The 10,651-nt window shown below is 38.8% G+C and overlaps 1 non-coding gene across 1 annotated transcript; it reads left to right on the top strand.

Moving 5' to 3' along the window:
• The first annotated feature begins 10,038 nt into the window (after window positions 1–10,038).
• Window positions 10,039–10,145, top strand: LOC145110074 (small nucleolar RNA R71). The gene has a single exon (XR_013709457.1). It is a non-coding gene; the product is annotated as a small nucleolar RNA R71 (small nucleolar RNA).
• Window positions 10,146–10,651: the final 506 nt, after the last annotated feature.

Raw genomic sequence — 10,651 nt, 5'->3', positions numbered from 1 at the left:
TCGCCTCTTTCCGGATCAGAAGTCTCGGTCTCGCACCCTATATAAGGGAGGTGCGAGATCTCCCGGGTAAAGTTTAGAATTTTGCCCTTTTTCACCCCTTAACCCATATTTCTTTCATTTCGACTTCCCCGAAGCCCCGAGATCATACCAAACACCTGAAATACGTTCCGAAGTGCCCGAGAAGCCCGAGAAAATTATCTTTTCGGTTTGAAGCTCTACCCTCGCAAGGCCTATTTTTCAATATATCTCCCGGTTTTCAACGACAAAAGCTATATATAGTAACAAAGTGTTGCCCAAATTACTATTTTAACCCCCGGTTAATTCACGGTGAGTTCAATATATAAGAACAATTGTATGTTATGTGTTATATGTGCTATGTGCTTTTCAGTGTTATTATTCCGGGTTATTTTCCCGTGTTATTTTTATTCGCTATTTTGATAACAAATGTAATACCTTTGACCATGTGATTAGTTAAAGGATTTAGATTCACATTGGTACTGGTACGAGCCTCTGGCCATGTAGAGCAGGTCTCTGTAAGAGAATGATTTCTATTCTATGGCATTGGCTGATGGTTAATCAGGGCGTGAAAACCTGGTATCTACCAAATATTTATCAGAAATTGTATGTCTTCTGTGCCATTTGGGCCGAAGCGTTATTGATGTTTATCAAGTATTGAAATTGTTAAGTCTCTTGACTGTATATCTTTGAATCATGTCATTGATTATTGTGGAAAGCTTGTCACATGATTTCACATATGCCTTTGTTGTTCCTCTTTGCTTCTGCCATATTGATGTATATATATGGCATAACGTTCTATTGTATCTATTATTGAACTCACTAAGCGTCACCGCTTACCCTCTCAATATTTTAATAAATTACATGTAATAAGCATCCAGTATAGCCATATACTGTCGGAAGAAATAGAATAGTTTATATTATTACTTTTGTATTTAAGTTTTAGTATGTATAAAAATTACAATATCCTGGGTAGTTTTGTAATAAACCTATACTTAGTCGGTTTGTATCCAGTGTTTTGTAATAAGACCATCTTGTATAATAAAATATTATTTATGAATATGCATGTAGCATGTTTTGGAGTAATGAGGTGTAAAATTTATGAAAGTATAAGGAGATCTTTCAATCATGGTATCAGAGCGGTAGTTTAAGTGAACTAAATTCTAAGGATTAGTATTTAGACTTAAACTATTGGAAGTTCAATATATGAACTAACTCATTGTTAGTATATGGATACAAACCATAGGAAAGACTTAAGTGAAGTATTAGGTTATAATAAATCCTAATATTCTAAATTATTATGTTACTCCAAATTTTCAGAGTAATGGCTGAAGTAGTAAGTAGTCATACACCAGAGGTGGGTGGGGATCGTCATCTTGATGAAGTAGAAACTCCAGTATCCCCTCGTGAGGTGCGACTCATGGATAAACTGACTGGTGTTATCCAACAAACTCTTGAAGAGCATAAGAAGGATAATGATAAAAGCAAAGAGAAGGTCACTGGAGAATCTTCTGGAGAAAAGGCGAGACATCCCTCTTTCAAAACTTTTAAGAGCAGTGGTGCTACAGAGTTTGCCGGTGTCCTCAATCCTATAGTAGTTCTTACTTGGATTCAGAACACAGAAAAAGTATTTCGTATCTCCCATGTGGATAATGAAGACTAGGCAAATTATGCATCCGCAATGCTTATCGGAGAAGCCTTGGTATGGTGGGAAGCAACGTATGAAGCTCTCAACAGGTATGACCAGGAGAACTTATCCTGGGAGATGTTCAAGACCCGTTTGCTTGAAAAGTATTGTCCTCTGGACATGAGGAGAAGATTGGAGAAAGAATTCCCTGAGATCAAACAAGAATGAATGACGGTAAATGAGTATGAGACCCAATTTAATCAGAGAGCACGATTTGCTACAAAGTACATACCAACTGTGACATCCCTATTTTTACGGCCAGAAAAGACCGATTTTGTTTATGCTTTATAAAAATCAGAGTACTTCTTTTAATAAAAATGTTACGGAATTTGTTCACAGAAAAACATGATAAATGTATTATCAAAGCATTTCTGAAGAAATGTATTTTCATTCATTTTAAAACCTTGGGATGTCATTCGTTAATACAGGAACATAAGCATAAACAGAACTTACATTTGTTTACACTAGTGATCTATATCTCCTTTAAATCTCTTAGTGCAAGGTAGCTTCGTATCGATACCTGTGATACAAATAAGCTGGAGTGGGTCAGGTTGGGAAACCTGGTGAGTACATAGGGTTTTCAACCCACAATAATATAATTATTATGTTTAAACATCAAACAATCAACCCAATTACCCATCCCCATAATCTTCTTAAGGTTTTACCCTAAGAATCATATATTCCTCGTTCATTCATTCCTAAGGATCATCCTAAGGAAACGGCACGAAGTCCATCGTTGCCACGTTTTATACAACAAGCACTAAGTCTCATAGTCGCCAGGTTATTAGGCATCAAGTCCGCATGATCGCCAGGGTTTAGGCACTAAGTCTGCATAGTTGCCAGGGTTTGGCACCAAGTCTGCATGATCGCCAGGGTTTTCACAACAGGTACTAAGTCACATAGTCGCCCGGGTTAAGGCACTGATGCGTACAAATAGCTACACCTAATTTTATTATTTATAACCTAACTATCCCTACTAACTAATTGTACCTAGGCAGTGTACCTAGTCAAAATTATAATATAGTTGGGTAAGTCGGGTGTCGATCTCAGGGAACGGTATTGATTAATTAATTTACCTACTACTAAATTAACCTAATTATAGAGTAAAGGAGGGGGTTTTATCTGATTTTACAAGACCAGACAAACTTAAATCACAATATTCAACCAGTTAATTAAAAACACTCCTATCTAGTTCGAATCCACTCCTTTCCTATGTTTAATTAATAATTATGGATTATTAAGTTGGTCACCGGTTATTATTTTAATTAGTAATTTGAGTCCAATTTTACTAATCTTTTACCAATTCATGAACTACTCTGTAAGGTCTCACACAAGTAAAACACAGAATTAGTTATTGTTTATTGGTGAGCTATGAAAGATTTATCTAGGTAAACATAATTATGTTCATGGATTATGTTCTCTAGCACAGCTAAATTAGTAACTTTTATTACTCTAACTAAGATTTTGGTCGATCCTAGCTCTAGCAATTCAATGTTCACTGAATCACTAGGTTTTCAGGTTCATATAATTCAGTGGTCACTAAGCTACACAGAACATGAAATTAAGCAACTTAAGAAACTAAGATAACATGCCAGGTAATGATAATCTAACACAAGCAATTTACCAACTAAACAATCCAATAAAAATTAAGCTAAAACAAAATCCAGGAGTTTCATCTAGCTAGACAGGAGCTGCTAGATTTAGCTCCTCATAATGATAGAAAAGCAAACACAAATCAAATTGCAAATCATGTTCTTAATTAACAACCTATTAGTCTAATGTAAACCTTTACTCTTAATTGGAATTAAAACCTTCTTCCTAGATCTTCTTCTCTTCAGATTCGTCTCCAGGAGCTCTCCAAGTTGGCCAAAAAAAACTCCCTCTATCGTAATGGGCAAGAGTATATATCCTCTTCTGATTTTATTGAGCTCACGTCGTGAGGATAGGTCTCACGTCGTGAGCACGTACTTTTCGTGTAAGATAAGGATTCTAATTTCCTCCGGATGCACATCTTCTGGAACCCTCTACTCACGTCGTGGATATTAAGCTACTCACGTCGTGAGCACGTCTTTTGGTGGGTTTTTTTCGTCCTTCTTTCCTTCAAGCCTCCAAAGTCCCGAAATATTACACTTCCAGTCCCTTTCTTCGAAAATGCATTCTTTTGGCTGCAAATAACATTTTATCCTTGTAAGTATCATTTATCTATGCAAATAACCAAAATATTAATAAAAATGTAAATAAATATTGCCTAAAAATGTGTATAAATATGGCAATATCAAAATACCCCACACTTGTTCTTTGCTTGCCCTCAAGCAAATCTAATTATTAAATCAAACCTTTATCACTAATATCACATAGAACAATCCAACTCAAACTCAGCCATTATGCCAAGACCTCAACGCATGCATTTGTGTCTAAAGTTTTCCTAAGTAACCCCCTCATTCTAAATACTAACAGTCCTCATAAACACTCGCCCACTTATTTTGAGCAACGCTCATTTTATGCAACCCTCCGAATCAATCCTCAAAAAGCTCTCTAACCTCAAGGTATTTTTGTAGAACTACCCAAGCATACATAAACTAGAGAATTACAATTTTTAGAAGATACTACAACTTGGAGCTCTTGAATTCTTCTTTTCTTTGATATTTGTTCTTCGATTTCTTTGAATTCACCACCTTTTTGTGTGATTTTTGTATCTTCAACTTTTGCAACTTCAGAATTTTTGATCTTTGATCTTCATAATTTGGTACTTCTATTCTCCAAAAATTCTTCAATTTTTACTTTTTCGGTAATTTCTCTCTCTTTTTTTTACATGTACTCACTTTTATATATAAATCACTCAAAACCTACATGCTTAAGCAGAGGCGTTCTACTTCAACGCTTATTGGTTAAGAATCTAATCTAAGTGCAATGACTATAAAAGCTTTTCTGGATAGATTTCAGGTACAGGCTGCTAAACTTATTGCATCCCTCAAACTAAGCAAGGTTATGTTTTTGTCTCATGATTTCACAAAAATAAAGGAAGCCACAAATGCATTATAACGTGTATTGGCTTAACTAAACATTTGAGCTTTCATCAGATCATCCCAATGCAACAGTAGCAACTAAAGTTCAATTCTTATATTACTAGAACTAATATTAGATTATTATTTCAAACCTATTATTAACTAAAAAATTTTAAATTTACTATAATTTCTAGCAATTACTTTTCACTTTTTCGACCTCCTACCCCACACTTATTTCATACAATGCCCCCATTGTATGCATAAAATAAAATTAAAGCAATAAAAAGGGAGAAAAAGGAACAGACTCCCCTGGGATAGAAGTGGCAAGATCGAACTTCAAACGTGCGGTATGAATGTGCATCTCGAAAACGGAACTCTCCCAATAAATAACTCGGACTGGAACTCGCGAAAGACTTAAATGAGCCAATAATCAAAACTTCAATCGTCAATAAGAGTGGTGCAAGTCTTCAAAATATATAAAATAATGTGGGAAAGCATACGCCACATTATATAGTGAAAGGAATAGCCAAAATAATCTTCAAGATAACGCCACCAAGGAGGATGGAATCGCACGTAGAATTGGCTCGCTCAAAAGAGACAGTTTCAGAATGAAATACGACTCACAGCATGAGCAGTGTCAAACACAGCGTGAAGTCAGTAATGTATAAATTGTAAATCTGGATTAACCGGGCTCACGTCGTGAGAGGTAAGCCTCACGTCGTGAGAACTGGGCGAAAACTAATCTGGACTGCCCCTTTTTTTTTTCTTCAAAAATGTGCAAAACCATGTCTTAATGAATTAAGACCCTTCTAGACACCGTTTGTTGACGACTCTTCTAACTATAACCTTGCTAACGACCCACCCCACACTTATTTTTTCATTGTGGGTCTTGAATCTCAACTATAGACGTGTAACGACCTTGACTTGACTATTACGACCCTTAACTCAACTTGACTTCTTCCCAAAACTCCTTAGCAAGCTGTGGTCAACAAACAAGAGAAATAAAGGTAACATAATAAAGCAACAAAAGCATTCACCAATCCTTACAAAGTTGTCAACCATAAAACAAAACGAAAATAACTAAAATAAAAACTAAATAAAAACTAAACAACGATCAATCATCATCTTCCTCATCCTCTCTAGCACCACTTGTTCCCGCACCATCCCCACCTTGACCTCGGTAATCACTCCACCTCAGGCTAATCGGGTAATGGTACCCCAAATGAGATGGCTGGTCCACTTGAAAGTGTTGGACCAAGTTCTCCATTGTTCCTCCAATCCAGTTCACACTAAGGGATAATTGGTCAAAATATCCAGCCATATCGGCCCCAAACACGGGTCCTCCTGCGGGTGGTTATTGGTGCACAGGCTGTCCCCTAGCTCCTCTTCCTCGCACATTCCTCCTTGGCCTTGGTTGTTGTGCTGGATGTTCCAGGTTTTCAACATCATCATATCTTGGGATACTCCAGTGAGATCCCTCATTGTGTATCACACGCATGGTTTCCAAATACCCCGGAGTCAGCTCATCCCCAATCTTGTGTGTCAAAGTTCTGACCAAGCGTGGAACCAGGATACCGTAAGACTTCGCCAGGCGTGTCACAAAATGTCCCCCATTAATGGGGCTACTAGCTCGGGACATGGCTGCCTTGCTCCCCAAATAATTGGCCAAATGATAAGAGATGTTACAGAAAACATCTGGTGTCACAATGGTCCATAGGAAGAACAAACTGTTGCTCGTAACCTTATCTCCATGCCTCTTATGATTTATAGAAAACCCAATCAGACGGTGGAGCAAGCGGAGAATGGGAGAACGAATTTGACTTTCTTGTGACACCCCAGAATGAAATACCCCGTTAGCAATAGATAACCAAAAATCTGAACCTGAAGCATCCGGCAAATATCCCCTAGCAGCAGCTCGCAAAAAGTGCTCAAAAGTGGGCGACTGGGTTTCCTCCTGCTCATACAGCCCCATCCTCCAAGCAAACTCAACAAGGCTGCATTGCCTGTACTCACACCCAAGTCGGAAAACTAGTGCTCTGGGATAAAGTGGGTCAACTGTGGCAGCTTCAAAAGTAACCGAGGCAAAGAACACCACACACAGCTCTTGATAAACTGGCTCACTGATCGCGAACAAGTTCCTCCACCCATTACAAGTGAAAGAGAAATCATCCACAGAAAAGTGGCGTGTCAAATAAGGAGCCATTCTCTCCATTAGCCCTATTTCCTCCAATTTGGCCCAATCAATGGTCGGAGAAATTGCAAAGTCCCTGTTATGCAACCAACCCAACTTGTTTGTGAAGTTTGTCAAGACTTGAGCTGACATATCCACCGGGAGGCGGTATAGCATGTGGCGGGATGACACATGACCTTGAAATTGCTCATTCGCTCCCCTAGAAGCCATTTCTGCAAAAACAACAAACCAGGGAAAAAACAGAAACAAAAAATCCACAGGTTAATTATTTCACATAAAACAGGAAAACTGGATACCCAGTTCTCACGTCGTGAGCTTTTAAGGGCTCACGTCGTGAGTCCGTCACGAAACGCAGGTTCTGTCTAGGCAAAATTACTTCAAATCGGGACTAATTTCATACAAGGGTTTCATGCAATGGTGTTTTCAAGTACACTAGGCCATATCTCATTCACTATTTCGCATATATTTGTCATCAATTTTGAATTTCTAACTAGTGCAAACCCTAACCCCTAAATTCACAAAATAAGTAAAATTAAAGATGACAAGTAAGAAGATATTACCTTTTTGTCGATCTTAACGTGAGTGTAACGTGAGGGTACGAATTTGGAATAGATTAATCTAAGAAAATCGAAGTTGAGAGGTGGGGGACCAAGGCTGTCGGCGGAACTTGTAAAGGAAATGGGTAGGTCAATAGGAAACTGAATTATTTATTCAAAGTGGTCCTGCAGGGTTTGAATCACGTCGTGAGCAACTTCGAGCTCACGTCGTGAGGTAGGTTGGGCTCAAGTAATTGGGCTGTTCAAAAATATGGGCTCCCTAAGCATATTGGATAATTGCAATGGCCTGGTCTTGTGTCCGTCACTTCTCACGTCGTGAGGTGCAACTCCCACATCGTGAGATCGATGATAAAAAAAATAATTTTATTTTTTATTTCACAGGCTCTCAAATTAATAATTGATTATTATCTAGGGTCCCTAAATTCAGTGTTATCTTGTAGACAAGGATTCAGATGATAAAATCACTTTCCTAAAGACTAAAAAAAATGCAAAAAGATAAGAAAAGAAAATGCAAACCAAACTCGGGTTGCCTCCCGAGAAGCGCTTCTTTTTTAGGAGTCTTGAGCTGGACTCCGTGCCTCCTACGTTGACTCGTCAGAAGAGTCCACCACCAGGATCTTCTGCTCCTTGAATCTCCTTTTGTATGCTTGCACTCGTCTTTTATACGCCTTTTTCGAATTTTCCTTTTTAGCCTTCTCTTCATCTCTATTGAGTTTCCTTTTGATCCCTTGACTCTTCAATTTCTCATCACCTTCACGTTCCATATCATCCTTCTCTATTTTTACCACTGGGCTAGTCACTTTGGAAGTTACCTCATCTTCATCACTCGACACTTCATCACTTTCTTTACTCACCCAAGAAATTGGACTCGTATAGGCAACGACTTCCACTAAAAATGGAACAGATGCTCTCGGTTTTGTTCTCTTTACTTGATGAATTATTTTGATTTCTTCTTCCATAAGCTTCTCTAATTCTTCAAGTTCATTTTCTTCTTCAATGTTGAAAACCTCTTCTTGAACATCAATTCCTTGGAAACCATCTTCTATTCCAAATACTTCACTCTCATCCCCAACTCCTAAGGTAAGCTTAGATTCGCGTATATCCACCAAAGCCCCAGCAGTATTAAGTAACGGGCGCCCAAGAATTATCGGAACAGTGGGATCTTCTTTCATATCCAAAACCACAAAATCTATTGGAAAAACGAATTTCCCAATTTTTACTAGGATGTCCTCCACAATGCCCCGGGGTTGCGTCACTGAACGATTAGCCATGTGAATTTTCATCCTTGTAGCCTTCAACTTCTGAATGTTTAACTTCTGATAAAATGAATAAGGCATTAGATTTATGCTTGCCCCAGAATCGGCTAAAGCACAAACCTTCATATTATTCCCAAATTCACATGGAAGAGTGAGGCGTCCAGGATCTCCCATTTTCTTTGGTAAATCACCCATTACAGCCCTTGAGCTTTGTTCACTTAGAATGATATTTGAGTTTTTCTTTAATTCTAGCCGAGTATCAATGAGATCTTGAAGGAACTTAGCGTATTGTGGAATTTTTTAGAGTGAATCGATAAAAGGAGTATTAATAGGAATACCCTTCACATGCTTGACAAATTCCACGTGTTCCCTTTCCAGTGGACTGAGATTAGCTTGGGACGGGAATGGCAAGGGCGGACGATAAGCTGGAACAGGCGCATAATTTTTTTCTTCAGACTGGTCCCATGTCGTGAGCATATCGGGATCACGACGTGAGTCTGACAATTCAGCAGATTCTTGAATTTCGCGTTTTTGCTTCTTTGGCTTCGAATCAGGTTGCCTTGGTTCCTCTTCTAATGCCTCCAGGAACTCAGAAATTGCCTCATCTTCCGTATCAATGGCCATGACGTGAGATTGTGTCTTCTTTTCAGTAATTTGTGGAAGTAGCTTCTCGTTTACTAAAGTTGTGAGTTGGCCAAGTTGAACTTCGAGATTATTAATGGAAGCTTGCTGATTCTTTAATGCATTATCTGTTGCATCATGCCTCTTCTCTGAAACTTCTATAAACTTCATCAACATGGCCTCTAAGTCTGGTTTCTTCTCAGGTGGTGGTTGCTCTCTTTGGTAGAAGCCTCAGCCAGTTTGTCTATATTTCTCTTCCTTTTGCTTCTTGTATTCATCATATGGCAGCCACTCTTTCTTTTGTTTCCTCCAGTCTTCATCATACTTGTCCCCACTTGAATAGCAAACTTGAGCTTTCTTATTACCATATTCATCCAGATTGCAATCCTTTGTCAAATGAGGGCCATTACATCTCTCGCAACCCACCCGAATAGCATGAATGGACTGGTCCATTTGAGTCAACCTCCTATCCATATTGCCAAGCATCGCCATCACAGCACCCATCTCTTCAGTTTGTGCACCTCCATTGCCCTTGATTCCATCTCTTCTTGGGTTATGGTACTCGCGTGAATGTTTTGCAAATTCTTCAACCAACTCCTTCACTTGCCTTGGATTCTTCTTTGTAAGTGGGCCTTGCGAATCAAGGAGTTGACGTGTCATAACATTTACACCATCATAGAATATCGACACCTCTTGCTGAATGTTGAGGTCATGTTGAGGACAATTCCTTAGCAAGCCCTTGTAACGCTCCCATGCTTCATACAGTGACTCCCCTGGCTGTTGCTCAAAGTTGGCTATCGCCTTCTTGAGTTTAGCAATCTTGGATGGTGGGCAAAATTGATCTACGAATTGCTCACGCATTTAGGCCCAAGTAGTTATTGTACCAGGTGGCAGTGACTTCAACCAATCCTTAGCAGCTCCCTCGAAGGTGATTGGTAACATCCTTAGCAGAACAATATTTCTTTCAACATTGGGGACATTGAAATAGTTAGCAATGTCACCCACTTCGTCCAAATGCTTAAAAGCATCCTCGTGATCCTTCCCATAAAATGGGATATCCTTAAGTACAGTAAGGATATGACCCTTCAGCTTGTCACACCCCCAAACCAGAACGGCGGAAACGTTCGGGGGCGGAGGACGTCATATTCAGTATCATAACAGTTGTATAGTAAGGAAAGTACACACCACCAAAATATATAAATATTTAAAAGTGTTTACATCATTGTAGTTGTTACATATTCAAAAGATAATTATAGTAACAAAGTTCAAAAAGAAGTCATTAACGCCAGAGCGTTAACCCCAAAAGATGGTTTCCAAAA

This window comes from Lactuca virosa, chromosome 4 (assembly GCF_052849685.1).
Source record: "Lactuca virosa cultivar CGN04683 chromosome 4, Lactuca_virosa_CGN04683_v6, whole genome shotgun sequence".
Lineage (NCBI taxonomy): Eukaryota > Viridiplantae > Streptophyta > Magnoliopsida > Asterales > Asteraceae > Lactuca > Lactuca virosa.
This window is presented reverse-complemented; position numbering and strand designations above follow the sequence as displayed.